Here is a 15,632-nt window from a genome sequence, read left to right as displayed (position 1 = left end):
TGTTGGTCGAGGTAAAGTTAGAATCAGGTTTCTTGATGGTAGAATTAAAAGGGTTAGTGGTGTATTAAATATCCCTAGATTAAAACAAAATTTATCATTTGTGAGAAAATTGATAGATGTGGGTGTGCAGGTAGTCTTTTTTTATGCATGATGTAAGAGGATTAAGGGTGCTATGGTGATTTCTAGAGGTGTCAAGTTCGAGGCATACATTGTTGAGTGTAATAGCACTTCTATAAAAAGTAAATATGTAGATACTTCATTGGAAGATGTGAGGGTTTCAATTTCAGCGGATGGAGATGGCTTTTGGGTACCCAAGGGTGTTCTTTCTTCTGAAGGAAAGTTTCCTGTAGAGAAGACTATGTTATGTCACCAAAGACTTGGCCACATTGGAGAAAAAGGTCCTGTAGATGTTCCTTCGATTGGAAAATCCACATATTATGTTTCATTCATTGATGATTTTAGTAGAAGGACATGGGTATACTTTTTAAAGAGTAAATATGAAGTTTTGAGTTGATTTAAAAAATTTAAAGCAATGGTTGAGTTGCAATTTGGAAAGAAAATTAAATGTTTGAGGATGCGGTGAATTTTTCTCTAATAATTTTGATAGATTTTGTAAAGACTATGGTGTTAATAGATAGAAGACAAATCCGTATTCTCCACAATAGAATGGAGTTGTAGAAAGAATGAACATGCCACTAATGGAGAAGGCTAGGAGTATGTTGAGTGGTGTTGGTCTAGAACAAATTTTTTTGGGGTGAAGTTGTTGCCACTGCTTACTACCTTACTAACAGTTCTCCTACATCATCTCTTGTTGATATAATGCCTATGGAAGCATGGTCAAGAAACAAGCCTTCATTGAGACATCTTAGAATTTTTGGTTGCGAGGCATATGCACATGTGCCAAAGGAGAAGCAAACAAAGTTGGAGAACAAGGCTATCAATGTATCTTCATGGAAAATGATACAAGCTTTGGGACCCTATTGCAAAAAAGGTAATTCATAGTAGAAGTGTTATTTTAGGAGAAATTAAGTCTCCTTCTTTCACATTGCAGCCAAAACAAACTAAACAAGAAGATGTGATTCAATTACCTTCTACACGTGAAAGAGTTGAATTGAAACCACTTGATAGGAAAGAAGTTGAGAGCTCATCTAGCTCTAAATCTTCAGAAGAGGAGGAAGAACCTCCAACTCAACTTGTTTGAAGGTCTACAAGACATAGACAACCACCTGAAAGGTATTCACCTAATGATTGGAGATGTATTTTTCCTTTGAATACTAATATGAATGAACCTAGATCTATAGAAGAGGCATTAGGTATGAATGATGCCGAATCCTGGAAGATTTCTATTGAAGAAGAAATGACAGCTTTGAAAAAAATTGATACATGGGATCTTGTACCATTTCCTGAAGGATGAAAGTTTGTTGGTTGCAAATGGGTGTTCAAGAAAAAGATTGGTTCAGATGAAAGCATTAAAAAGTATAAATCAAGGTTGGTTGCAAAAGGCCACTCTCAGGTTGAGGCTGTTGATTATAATGAGATATTTTCTCCTGTTGCAAAAAATGTCATGCATTAGATTTTTTCTTTCTATTGTTGCTGCTTATGATCTAGAGATTGAGCAAATGAATGTGAAAATTACTTTCCTTCATGTTGATTTAGAGGAGGATATTTATATGACACAACCAGAGCACTATGTGGTGAAAGATAAAAGTAATTAGGTCTGTAAATTAAAGAAAAAATTGTATGGCCTCAAATAGAGTTCTAGGATATGGTACCAAACATTTGATACATGTGTTGAGTTTGGGATTTGAGCATTCTAAATCAAATCACTTGTTTATTATAAATCTGATGGTGATCATTTCCTATACATTGCATTGTATGTTGATGATTGTTATTCATTAGTAAAGGGAAAGGTATGATTTTAGAACTAAAATCTTAACTCGATGCCAAATTTGAAATGAAAGATCTTGGTGCAACAAATCACATTCTTGGGATGGAAATTAAAAGAGAGAGTGAACATAAAGCTATGGCAAGGCCAGAGTAAGTATGTGAATTCAGTTTTGTGGAGGTTCAACATGCATGATTGTAGACCATTGTGTGTTCCTTTTACAGTTGGAACAATTTTTTTTGTTTTAGATTGTCCTACATACCCATTGGAGTTGGAAGACATGAGAAGAGTGCCTTACTAGAGTGCAGTTGGAAATTTGATGTATGTTATGGTCTATACTAGACCAAAAATTTCCCAAGTAGTGGGAGTTCTTTCCAGATATATGTCTAATCTTGGTAGAGTTCATTGGGATGCAGTCAAAAGAGTCTTCATATATTTGAAGGGTACCTCAAAGTATTCTTTGTGTTATCATGGTAATTTGGTTGGAGACATGATTTCCCTTGATATTCATGGTTGTGTGGATTCAGACTAGGTGGGTGATATTGATAGCAGAAGATCCACTAGTGCTAATGTGCTTACTTTATTTAGTGGAGCAATTAGCTGGATGAGTAAGCGATAAGTTGTGGTTGCTTTTTCCACTACAGAAGTAGAGTACATGGCAGCTACTCATGCTTGTAAAGAATCCATTTGGCTTAAGAGATTGTATTTAGATATTAGAATAAAACAGGTGCAATGACAATTTATTGCAATAGTCAAAGTGTGATCTTCCTAGCTAAGAACCCGACATTTCATGCCTAGATTAAACATATTAATGTTCAGTATTATTTTTTTAGAGATATGGTCGAAGATGGCAGGGTGTAGATAGTTAAAGTAGAAACTTTGATGAATGTTGCAAATGCTTTAACTAAGGTTGTAAGCACAAAGAAATTCAGATGGTGTTCAAAGTCTATGGGCCTCATGGCCCCTAGCAATTAAATTATTGTGTTGATACTCCCTTTTCTCTTGCAAGGTGTTCGACAAGTGGGAGAATGTTGCGAAAATGGTGTCTCAAACTTGCATTTACATGAGATTACTATTTATAGTAAGTTTTCATTTGAGCATAGAATGGTGCAAAATTCTCCCTGAAGCTTCTATGTTGGCTAGATAAGCATTCTGACAAAGTTACGTCGCAAGATCATAGCTAGTTTTGAAGATAATAAAGTTTTCATTTTGGAGAGGTGCAATGAAAGATTTAAATTTAATTTTGAGGACTTTAGAGGCTCTGAAATTCCCTGAAAAGTGGGCATAAATGGAATATCCATTTACTAGGAAATAGAGCACTTCACAAGATTTTTTGGTGCTTCAAACAATTCATCAATAGGACACACAGTTCTCAAGTTATGGCCTCTGAAAGTTTGTACTCCTTTAATAGGAAATATATAATACATCAGACACATAAATGAGCTATAAAAGGGAGGGACATGTGTTTATGTGTGTTTTAACATGTCATAGGGAATCTAGAAGGGATATAAGGTCAACTCTACTTTATTGGGTGGTTTTAGCCCATGGTTTTGTAATAACGCTTGATGGTTTCTCATATTGTATCTCCTATATATGAGATGCATGAGATAGAGGTTGTGTGTAAGAGTCTTAAATGGTGATTGAATTACATCTGAGTTTCTGATTAGTGGTACTCCTATGAAGAGATTGCTTTGCAAGTATATTGTAATTTATTATTGATTGCCAAGTAATATATTGAGCTGCTTTTAGAGTGTGGGGTTTTTCTCCCGAAAGGGTTTTCCCCATGTAAATCACTGTGTTATGGTATGCATGTTATTATGTCTATTTCTATTAAGTTTTTGTAAAAGTATTTTCTTTATTCTCCTCTCAAGGTTAGTGTAGGAAGTTGTTCTGCTACTTAACTTCCTTACACATGTCAAGGTACCAAGTTACCTCAAGATTTTGATATCACAAGATTGAGATAGAGTGATGTTAGCAGCAACAAAGAAGGAAAACTGAGAGGTGGGGGCTGAATCAATTTTCACCGGATTAAACAATTTAAGCACAATCTCAAATCTAAACAACTGCAACAAGAATATAGATAAACACAATAGCACCAACACACATAACACCAATATTTTGATGTGGAAAACCAGGTTAAGGGAAAAACCACAGTGGGAACCTACCCATAATAAGATGATACTTTGCAGTAGTATGTGCAAATATTACAATGGGGAATGCACATGCATTCGGACACACTTCCTAGAGCTCACTGCTCAAAAGAAGATGGCCCAAAAGGCTCCAACCCTCAGGGAAGGCTCACTACCTTACAATAATGATCAGACTACAATTCGAATTTCATGAACTACAAATATAGCATCTCCTTATGCCTAATGACAATTCTGGTTAAGCACATTTGTCTTCCCTGCAACAATATTTGCTCAATAAACCACAACGAAGGATAAATTCGCTTATACACACATACACAACTCTTTTAGAATGTGTACACACCACATCGACACACAAATTACATGACTCTATCACCTATATATACAAATCATCAACCTTGACTACAAGGTCGGCCAAACCCTCAACTCTCAATTACAAAATTACATTGCATGATACATAAATCAACCAGTTGACCAATATAAGGTCATATATGACATAGCATGGACCTATATCAAATTTCCAAACATGCACCATGTCTATAAATCTTTCCAAGATCAACTGCAACACGTTACACCACCAAGAATACCGCATAACATAAAGAATATCACCGGACCCATTAGATCTTCAATAACGCACACAAGGATCAATTCGGACCACCAATACAAATGGGAAACAATCAAGAAACAACAAAAAGAACATTAGAACCATCCGCAATAACTGCACCAATACCACTTATTCAAATCTTCATCAATCAACACACTAACTCACATGAACACTCAACATGAACAATTCAGACTAGAAAGATAGCTTGCGGAGCACCAAATCACAAACTATCTAAAATGAAGATACACATGAATATCCAAAAAATTCTCCCAAATCCACAACCAAAGATATGATCATACCGGAGCTCACCAGATCGAATACCAAACTTTGCTAACCATTGCACAAAAAGACTAAACTACAAACCAGATGAAACAATATGATCTAGTAAACTTTTGGATAACTGAAACCAATAAGGAATGAAGTATTCTAGCAACCCAATCAGATAAACCAACCAAATCAAATCAATGCAATCACTGGAACACCAAACAACTCTTTACAACACCAAAGCACAAGAATATGTTGACATCAATGACAACAACATATCCTAGCAGCAACAATATCCAATAGGTGAAAGATCAAGCGAGACTCAAAATGATACCATTGAAACTCATAACAAAATAATTCAAAACAATCGAGATAGAAAAACAAGGAATAACATGTCCATAATCCCCTTTTGGATCTTACTCAATAAATACAAACACTTCAGACACAAATTCAAGATATGGAAAGGGGAACCACAAAGAGGTACTCACTGCAAGATATCTGCTCTTATTCGTTAGATAGAAATTTAAACATGATACCATTCCCTCCAAATTGCAAAATCCCTAAATATGACAAGTGCAATGGCATAACTGACCCACAAGACCATGTGAGGGAATTTTGCACAATGAGTATGGAGTTTTCACACAAAGACATTTATCTAATGAGATTAGTCCCTAAGATTTTAAGTGGACAAGCCATGAAGTGGTTCTCTAAACTTCCACCCGACATCAGACCTTTTGAAGAATTGGTGAGTAAGTTCATATCTCAATACTAATATAACATACAACATGAGATAACCATGCTAGACATGTGTAACACACAAAACAAATGGAGAACCTTTCATGGCATTTTTATAAAGATGGAGATGATTGTTTGCAAGATATCCTTGTCCGGTGCCCGATAACGAAAAGATGGATATTTTCATTGATATCTTAAATGATGAGATGAGTTATATGTTCAAGTTGCAATGTCCCCCAAGTTTTAAAAAGATGGTTGAAAATGGGATCAATATTGAAGAAGTGCTGGTTAAGAAATGAGTATTAAAACTTCATAAAGATGAGACTAATTCCTCCAACAATACTAATAATAACGTCGACAAACTTATGTTTTGGAATAGGAATAGAAAAATTGTCAATGATGGAATAGTAAATGCTAACAATGTGAAACGAAAACAACCCATATTCAATATATCAAGTCATACTTGGGCAGCCAATCAAGATACTAACAAACCAAAATTACCTTCCACCAACTTTCACAAAAAATTCACACCTATCGGAGAGCCACTTGAATCAGCATTGAAGATAATTCTTGAAAATAAGTTGATTATATTACTAGAAGTATGAGATTTTGAACCAAAGGCTAAACCTAGTTGGTGGAGTGATAATCATTACTATAACTATCATCGGAGTAAAGGACACCAAACAAATGATTGTCAATGATTAAAGCATGTCATTCAATACTTGATAGATAATGAGGTTATAATTGTAGATGGGCACACAACAAATGAATCACACATGACATTCAAAACTCCATTACCAAATTATGAAAAATGAGAAACCTCAACACCACCAAATAAAAAAGGCAAAGAGAATGTGAACTATGTTCACACAAATGATAACATTGTCAATGTCATTATGGTTAAAGAAAAACAACAACCAGAACTAGCACATGCCATCTTGAGAAGTAAAGATAAGGTCACTTTACTGAGTCCCATAACCAATGCACCATCCACTTCTAAACAATACAATATAGTGGACCGATTGCAGAAGACCCCGACACAAGTATCAATACTGGAGCTTTTTAAAACATCACCCATGCATAAAGAGATTTTAGAAAGATCTCTACTAGATACCACAGTCCCCAAAGACCTAGTTGTTGATCAATTCCAAACCATGATGGGATACCTAATAACACCTCATTGCTTATCCTTCACTGAATATGATGACATATCTTTACAACACCCACATAACACTCCCTTGCATATTGAAGTTCTCATCCATAAAACACGCGTCAAACATGCCCTAATAGATGGAGGAGCTAGCCTAAATATTTTCTCATTAAGTCTTTTTCGTGCCTTAGGCTACTCTAAAGATGCACTTGACCCTCACAAAAAGATCACAATAAAAGATTATGATGAAGAGTGTTCCTCCAAAGGAATTGTAGTGTTGCCGATCAATGTTGGACCCATGAAAAAAGATACGTTGTGTCAAGTATTGTACCTAAATTTATCTTACAATATACTCCTAGGCAGACCATGAATCCACAAAATGTAAGCTATTCCTTCAATTACCACAAGTACTTGAAATTTCCCTACAATGGGTAAGAGATCGCAATTTCAACATACTCAAATTCATTTCAATATTGTAGTAATTTAAAACTAGTGCAAGAGGTTGTTGTTCCACATAATAGGGACGCATATTCTTCTAATGCACCACCCAAAAAGAAGGCATTTGCCTTTATCTTGTCAGGTTTTGAGAAAAAAGTGCATTTGAAAGACAAAGGGGTAGGAGAATATTCATTACCAGACTTACCACTCTCTCCAAAATCATATGGAAAGCCATTTGCATCAAAACAAAAACCTGTCATGAAACCACTCAAAATATTTGATAGGTCATTTGTCCAAGTAGGGACTCTAGCTAAGGAAACCAAAGATAAAGATGTTTTATAATGGCTATACAAAAATGAAGCATAAACTCAACCAAAATTTAACAATGCCAGCATCCCAATAGAGAAATATGGAAAAGGCTATGATATCATGAGGAAAATAGGATATGGCAGTAGTGGTCTCATAGGAAAAATAAAAGAAGCTATCTTAGAACCCATACAACCTGCTTCTCAACATGCTAAGGATAAATTAAGACTAGGATTTGGGAAGAGCAATACAGATCCACAACAAGTAAGTCACAGGCAACAAGAAGAGGAATATAAATGAGAATAAGAACTTGCCATTAAAAGAGAAGAAGAAGTTGCACACAAATAGCAAGAAAAAGAAGTTCTTAAATGATAAGAAGAAGAAGCAGCTCACAAGTAGCAGGAAGAGGCAGAGGAAAGGCAACAAGAAGAACTTGCTAGAAAGAGAGAAGAAGCTACTCACCATCTTAATGATACATTTTTCAAATTAAAAGCTTCTAGTGAAACAACTTCCAATGAGTGGGAATGGGATTCATATCATTCTAAACAATCCTTTGAAGACTCATGTTATGCAATAGATGTTGACATTGATTTAGTTCACTCGTATGAAGGACAAACGTTAGAGTATAGACCACTTGGATAAGAATCACAATCTATCAATTTTGACTCCACTCAGGACGATCAGGAACTACTCGTAAGAGGTCATTATGAAGAGAGTACCATCTTGGACTTAAAAATAATCATTGAAGATTTTGATCTCTATCATGACCCTTAGTTCCCTTGACACACAACAAACCAATGATCCTTTTCCTTTGGTACATCTGGAACATATTGTTTGGGAGAATGAGGGACCCATTGAAATAGATACCTTTCCCAACAATCATGCTATTTCCCTATATCTCAATGTTGTAGAACTTGAAACAACGTCCACTAGTGAATCCAGTAACGCATCTTCTACTCGAGGGGGTACCAAATCTCTTTGTCACAAAAGTGAAAATAAAAAAGAAATATCAGGCCTAATGTTGAAAACCATTTAATGACAACATTAGATCAAGGAAAAGTAAAAAGAAAGGACGTATCCGATAGTGAAAACCTCCTTGAGGTGCCAGAGGATATGAGATTTGACACTTTACCCAAGTACTATCAATAAAGATCTTCTATTTTGATTATGCCAACAGATGTAGTTAACATTAGTACATCAGACTGGACAAAAATTCTACATCTAGCTGCATCATTATCAGAGCAAAAGAAACAAAACTACATTGAGTTTTTCAGGAGAGACAAATAAATTTTGTCTGGTTATATGTAGACATGCCTTGATTGGAACTTGATCTCATAATGCATTACCAACTGCCAATCTTGTAAAATAGAAGCTGAGAAATATATATCCTCACATAGCCTTATTGGTCAAAGCAGAATTAAAGAAATGACTAGATTTGGGGTTTATCAGACCTGTAGTGTATCTAGAATGGGTGTCAAATATAGTTCCTATTTCAAAACCAAACAAAAGTATCAAGGTATGCACAAACTTTAGAGATCTTAATAAAGCATGTCCAAAAGATGATTTTCCTTTACCAAACATAGATATCATTGTGGACTTGACAGTTGGACACGCCATATTTTCTCTCATGGATGGTTTCTCAAGATATAATCAAATCAAAATAACACCCAAAGATCAGGAGAAAACAACCTTCACATGTTTGTGGGGTAATTTCTACTGGAATGTAATGCCTTTTGGACTAAAAAATGTAGGTGCTACATATCAAAGGGAGATGACAACAATTTTCCATGATATGATGAACACTTTCAAGGAGGATTATGTCGACGATTTATTGGATAAATCATACACTAGAGAATCACACCTAGAAATCCTAGGTAAGATCTTTGACAAGTTGGAAAAATACAAACTAAGGCTAATCCAAAGAAATGTGCCTTTGGAGTCACATCTGGTAGACTTCTAAGATATATTGTTTTAGCACGGAAGATAGAAGTAGATCTAGCTAAAGTGAAAGTGATCATGGAGATGGAATCTCCTAAAAAAATCAATTAGCTATGTTGGCTTCAAGGAAAACTCCAGTCCATCAGAAGGTTCATTTATCAACTAGATGATAGGTGTCATCCCTTCACTCATCTATTGCATAAAAATGTCCCTTTCAAATGGGATGAAAAATGTGAAGAAGCCTTCAATAAGATAAAAGAATATTTGATGAATCCACTTGTCCTAATGTCACCAATTGAAGGCAAGCCATTGTTACTTTACATATTAGCCACAAACATGTCACTAGGAGCTCTACTAGCACAACAGGATCATGAAGGAAAGGAAAAATCCATCTATTATATCAGTAGGACCTTAGTTGAATATGAGCTCAACTACTCACCTATTGAGAAAGCATGCTTAGTTGTAGTGTTTTCAACTCAAAATTTGTGACACTATATGCTAACTCACCCAGTGAAGTTGATCACCAAAATAGATTCATTGAAATATCTTCTCAGCAAGGCAACCTTAATAGGTAGCTTAGCAAAATGGGGGATGATCTTGAGCAAGTTTGACATTGAGTACATTGATTGAAAATAATTAAAAGGGCAAGTGATCCCTGACCAACTAGCAGAAGTACCATCCATGATGATCATCCATTGCACATTGAATTTATGGATACTGATGTCCTCACAGTCATCAAGGAAACCTAGAAGTTGTATTTTGATGGTTCCTATACACAACATGGATCGGGAGCAAGCTTGCTATTTATCACACCTCAAGGTCATAGCATCCTGAAATCATACAAACTAAATTTTCCTTCCACCAACAATATGGCAAAATACGAGGCATTAGTCATAGGGATCAAGATGACAATAGAATGGAGCATTTCACACTTACACGTTTATGAAGATTCTCAGCTGGTAATCAATCAAGTCAATGATGATTATCAAACCAAAGATGATAAACTAATGTCTTACAAAAAGATGGTCGATGGCTTCAAAAAGTATTTTATAGAAATTTATTTTGAACAAATCCCAAGAAATGACAATAAAGTAGAAGATGCCATGGCTACAATCGCTTCTTTGCTCCAAACACAAGAAAACCAAGATCATTACGAATTCCTGGTGGAAGAACTATTTTATCCCACCTATGATTGTCCTGATACCCAAATCATCTGTTACTTAGTTAGACTCAATTTCTCCCGCTATGGTCAAATATATACCTACTTGGAAGATGGTACCCTTCCTCCCAACCTATAAAGAAACCAAAAGAAAAATTATATTTTTTAATCCGCTTGCTACACTATTGTCGTGGATACACTCTATAGATGAGGTCTGGATGGTACTCTCCTTAGATGTCTTGAGCAAGAAGAATCTGAGAAGGCCTTAAATGAAGTTCATAACGGTATCTGTGGTACTCATTCAAGCAGTCTTACTCTCTTGAAAAAACTCATATGATTGGGATACTATTGACCAACTATGGACATGGATTCTTTTCAGTTCATTAAAAAGTGTAAGCAATGTCAAATCCATGACAATCTCATACATGCTCCAACATAGGAGCTCCATTATTTAGCAATACCCTGGACTTTTTGTCAATGGGGTCTTGATTTACAAGGACAAATTCATCCTCCTTCCAATGGTCATAAATTTATTCTCACAGCTACCGAGTACTTCACCAAATGGATTGAAGCGACAACTCTTGTAAATGTCACAGGAAAACAAATTACCACTTTCATTTTCAATTATATCATTTGTCAGTATGGTATTCCCATGACCATCATTACCAAAAATGGACAACCTTTTAAGAATCAATATGTACAAGAAATCTGTGAGAAATTTCAGATCTAATATAGGTTCTCTACACCATACTATTTGCAAGGGAATAGTTAGGAAGAAGCATCCAATAAAACAATTTTGAAAATCCTAAAGAAGCCAGTTAATGATGTTGGTAGAGATTGGCATGTTCAACTAAATATTTCTCTATGGGCCTATCTTACCAGTATCTACACACCCACAAGTGCCACACCATATTCCCTTGTCTATGGATTAGAATAATTATTGCTTGTTGAGGTGGAGATACCATCCCTACATGTATCACTCAAAGGCCTCATTCCAGATGAAGAACAACAGGTGTCTAGGCTACAAGAGTTCAAACTGTTACAAGAACATCACCAAAATGCTTGTGACCACTTGAGATCATACCAACAAATAATTTCATGAAGCTACAACCAAAAGGTCAAGACTAGGGCATTTCAGGTTGGTGATCTTGTGCTGAAGGAGAATCTATGCAACCAGCAAGATCAAGAAAAGAAAGGAAAGTTTGAGTCGAACTAGTTGGGTCCTTTTGTCATCACAACTACATATGGGTTAGGTGCCTATCAATTATCTACATCAAAAGGAGATCAACTTGAGGAACCAATCAATAGCTTGCATCTGAAAAATTTCTATATCTAAAAAATACCAAAAAAAATCAAAAGAAGGAAAAATACAAAAAAAGAGAAAAAAGAGAAAAATACAAAAAAAAATTAAATATGAGAAAAAGAGCAATAAAAACAAATAGTTAAAACCTAGAAATAGGTGTTATTTGTCATCTAACTCTTCCATCTATTTGGTCACGTGTCTTTCTGCTTGCATCCATCCGTTGTCATTGTACATATCGACAACAAAGCCTCTTGTATCTAATCAGGCATCATATTTAAATCCTCACCATGGTTTGGATCATTGTATATACCTATAATAAATGAACTGGGGACAAAATCCTGAACCTAGTTGACAGGTAATCTACATTGATCTTAAAATCAACAGACAAATAGTCAGACGATGCTTCCAAAATAAAAGATCATAAAATCCAACAATGAACATTGAACACACATATCAAAATTAAACTCCACACCAAACAAACAAACAATAAATGGATGATATCTCTTGAATCATGACCAAAACACTTTAGTCTGAGTGTTCAACCATTGTGTTTTGATTTTTAATTATCATTCCTCATGAATGACTCATGGATGTCTTGAACTAGAGGTGCAAGGATGGAGCATGATCTTTTTCTTTGTTTGTTGTTTGTGAGTTAATCATTACTATTGTGCAAATTTGTCACGAGACATGATTAACCAAATATCATTGATGACATTTTAGGTTTGCATAGGAAGATGGTCAAGTTCTGTCTATTTGCATGCAAGCAACACTCACATCATCTTGATTCAATCATACCTCAATGCTTATGTTAACTTTCAATATCAAAATCCATACAAGCAATACTTTGGTCATTGTGGTTCAATTATACCACTAATGGTTCTATTTGCTTACAATATTTTAAAGGCTCAGTAATGAGAAAAAGCATGATCAAGTGACTGGTCCAATCGCGACATTAAATTCATTATTATTTACATATGTAGAGTGGATTGCATTCTATTGCATTTTGCATAAAGCATGCTAGACATCTTTCATTTTCCAAGGATGAAGGATTCAAAAGGGTGTTATCTCTCTTATTAAGTGATTGAATATATTGGACATTAACCAAAAACAAACAATTCACCTACATAGAATTTTATTCCATTAACATGCATCCAATCTTTTTAATTATTTCATGATAGGTGTTTTATTGCATTAGATTCATTTCACATGTAGGTACATAATAAATTTCTACAACATTAATCATTTTGTCTATAATCGAATTTAGCTAAGCCTCAGATATAGATTAGTGCATTTATTTAGTTAGTCCATGCATTGCATTCACCATTTAATACATCATTACATTTAGTAAAATATCACATTTCACATTATTCATGCATCATACATGTAGAAAATCATAAGTGTATAGAGGAATCAAATATCGTAAACATCTCATTGTACATAAATCATAACATATTCCTAATAGTACATAAAACCATTATATCATTCATAAACATAAGAGCATGATCATATAGATTCATTATCATCCATTTCATAATCACTCATAAGCACAAACCATCATATATAGATCTATCGTGCATTGCATCTCATCAATAATAAAATTTGTAACATGCATAATCATAAAAAGACATCCATCATATAGATCATATAAAAGTAAATGCATATATCCATCATACAAATAAATTCATAAATTCATCACATAAGTCAGATAGAGCACATAAAGAAAATGCATCCATAATGTAAATAAATACATCCAATATTTGTATGCATCTCATATAATCAAAAGAGAATCAATGTCAAGTATACAATTATATCCTAAAATATGAGAGATGCACCATAAAAATGAGTGGTATGAATCATCAATGTTTCATCAAAAGTGTATACAATAAAATCAAATATGTGATATCCAAGTGTCAAATGGGGTGATGCACAAAACTCTCCCTAGAATCAGTGAGTCTAGCTATGCTTGTTGCAACACCACTTGAAGGACCACTTGGATCTCTCTTAGGGATTGTGATGCCCTGATTCTCTATACCCTGTTATGATCCCCCATGCCTGGTGCTCTGAGTGTATGAATCATCTCATCTCTTTGGCGACACAACCTAAAAGTAGAGACCTCGATAGTAATCAACCTGACTGGAGTGATATGAAGATCCCTCAATGTCTCGGGTGATCCCGTGAGCAGTTGTCTTCTATAAATTCTATATCAGCTCCTGAGCATGCCCATATCTCTCTATGACAATGTCCCTCTCAACTATCAATGTGGCAATCTGAGATTGCACCTAGCCTATGCCAACTAAGCCTATAACTATGTCACTTGCCCTTGTATCTATTGTACCCGACTCTGTAGGATACTAATTTGTGCCTCTTGGTGGCGGGATGGCACTCTAATATGTATGTGTTGAGGCTGTTGTGGTGCTTGCTGCTAGGCCTCTACTCAAGATGCCTATTGTTGTGGTACCTATACCTATCACGACCCACCTATGGCCCCTATGTCTGTGACCTAAGGAGGAGCTCTCCTAAACCTCCTTCGACAAACTACCCGTGCCTCCAAGTCAATAGGTAGCTCTCTATGAGGCCTCAAACCGCTGACCCCTCCTCTACCTCCTCCTGTCGAGCCACAACCTCCCTGCCCCCCATCACCATTATCATCACCCCCATCATCTCCTCCATCTCCATCACCCTATCCAGCCTCATTTGCATCCCTCATCAATTTGATAAATCGTCATGGTGGTCTATCCTCACTATCGTCAAATGATGGCATGGGCTCATCTAGGTCTGATAATCAAGGGAAAGGGTGAGTAACATTAGTATCCATAGAGGTAAATACCTTAATAGGATTAGTAGAGTGGTTAGGATAGTGATACCTTTCATCATAGGGAGAAGTGGATGTAACATATTAAAAACTATGCTCGTTGGTATCAATTAGGTGACAGTCTACTGAGTTTTAGCTTTTCATATTTCTAGTGGTTGAGTTGACCTTATTTTTGTAGCCTTGAGTTATATGGTCATGTTTCTCTTATGGTTAGGATGTCCACTTGGCTACATAGTACACATAGAGATTAGTGGTAGTTGGTAGTTAGGTTGTCTCAAAACTAAAGAAAATAGTTAGAGACATTGGTAAATCTCAAAGTGTTTGTAGTATTCTATAATCATTAGTCCAACCATCATGTCATAAGGGTTGAGGCATTAGTACACTTAAAGGATTTCATGTTTCTATTTTATTCAATTCAAGAAATTAAGACTTCATAAAACCATAGTTGGTTAAGCCATATAGGTTGGTGGTAATAAGACATGTTAGTAGTTGGTATATCAAGTTAGCCACAAGAGGTAAGGTGGTACTTGATTCAATTGTGTATGGTTGTGTGTTGGACCTTAAACCCTCACTAATAATATTGCTTTATGTATCCTACCATTAGGATCTTATGAGGTCACAACATAAGAGCCCTATCTTTTATGGGAAATGAGTTGGATATTGTTGAGATGTTTACTGGAACAATGTTTTGTCATTGATGCCAACATATTCTTCTATGTGTTCTAGTGTTGCCAAATTAAATGAGTTGTTTTGGTCAGTATGTTGCAGTTGAGTTGTTGCAGTTTAATGGGTTTTGAGGTGATTATCTGTAGTTGATTCAACATAAGTTTTAGTGGTTCACATGATGATTTGATTGAGTTGTGAGGTCTGGTGCTATGGTTATTATTTAGT

Source organism: Cryptomeria japonica, chromosome 10 (genome assembly GCF_030272615.1).
Source record: "Cryptomeria japonica chromosome 10, Sugi_1.0, whole genome shotgun sequence".
Lineage (NCBI taxonomy): Eukaryota > Viridiplantae > Streptophyta > Pinopsida > Cupressales > Cupressaceae > Cryptomeria > Cryptomeria japonica.
This window is presented reverse-complemented; position numbering follows the sequence as displayed.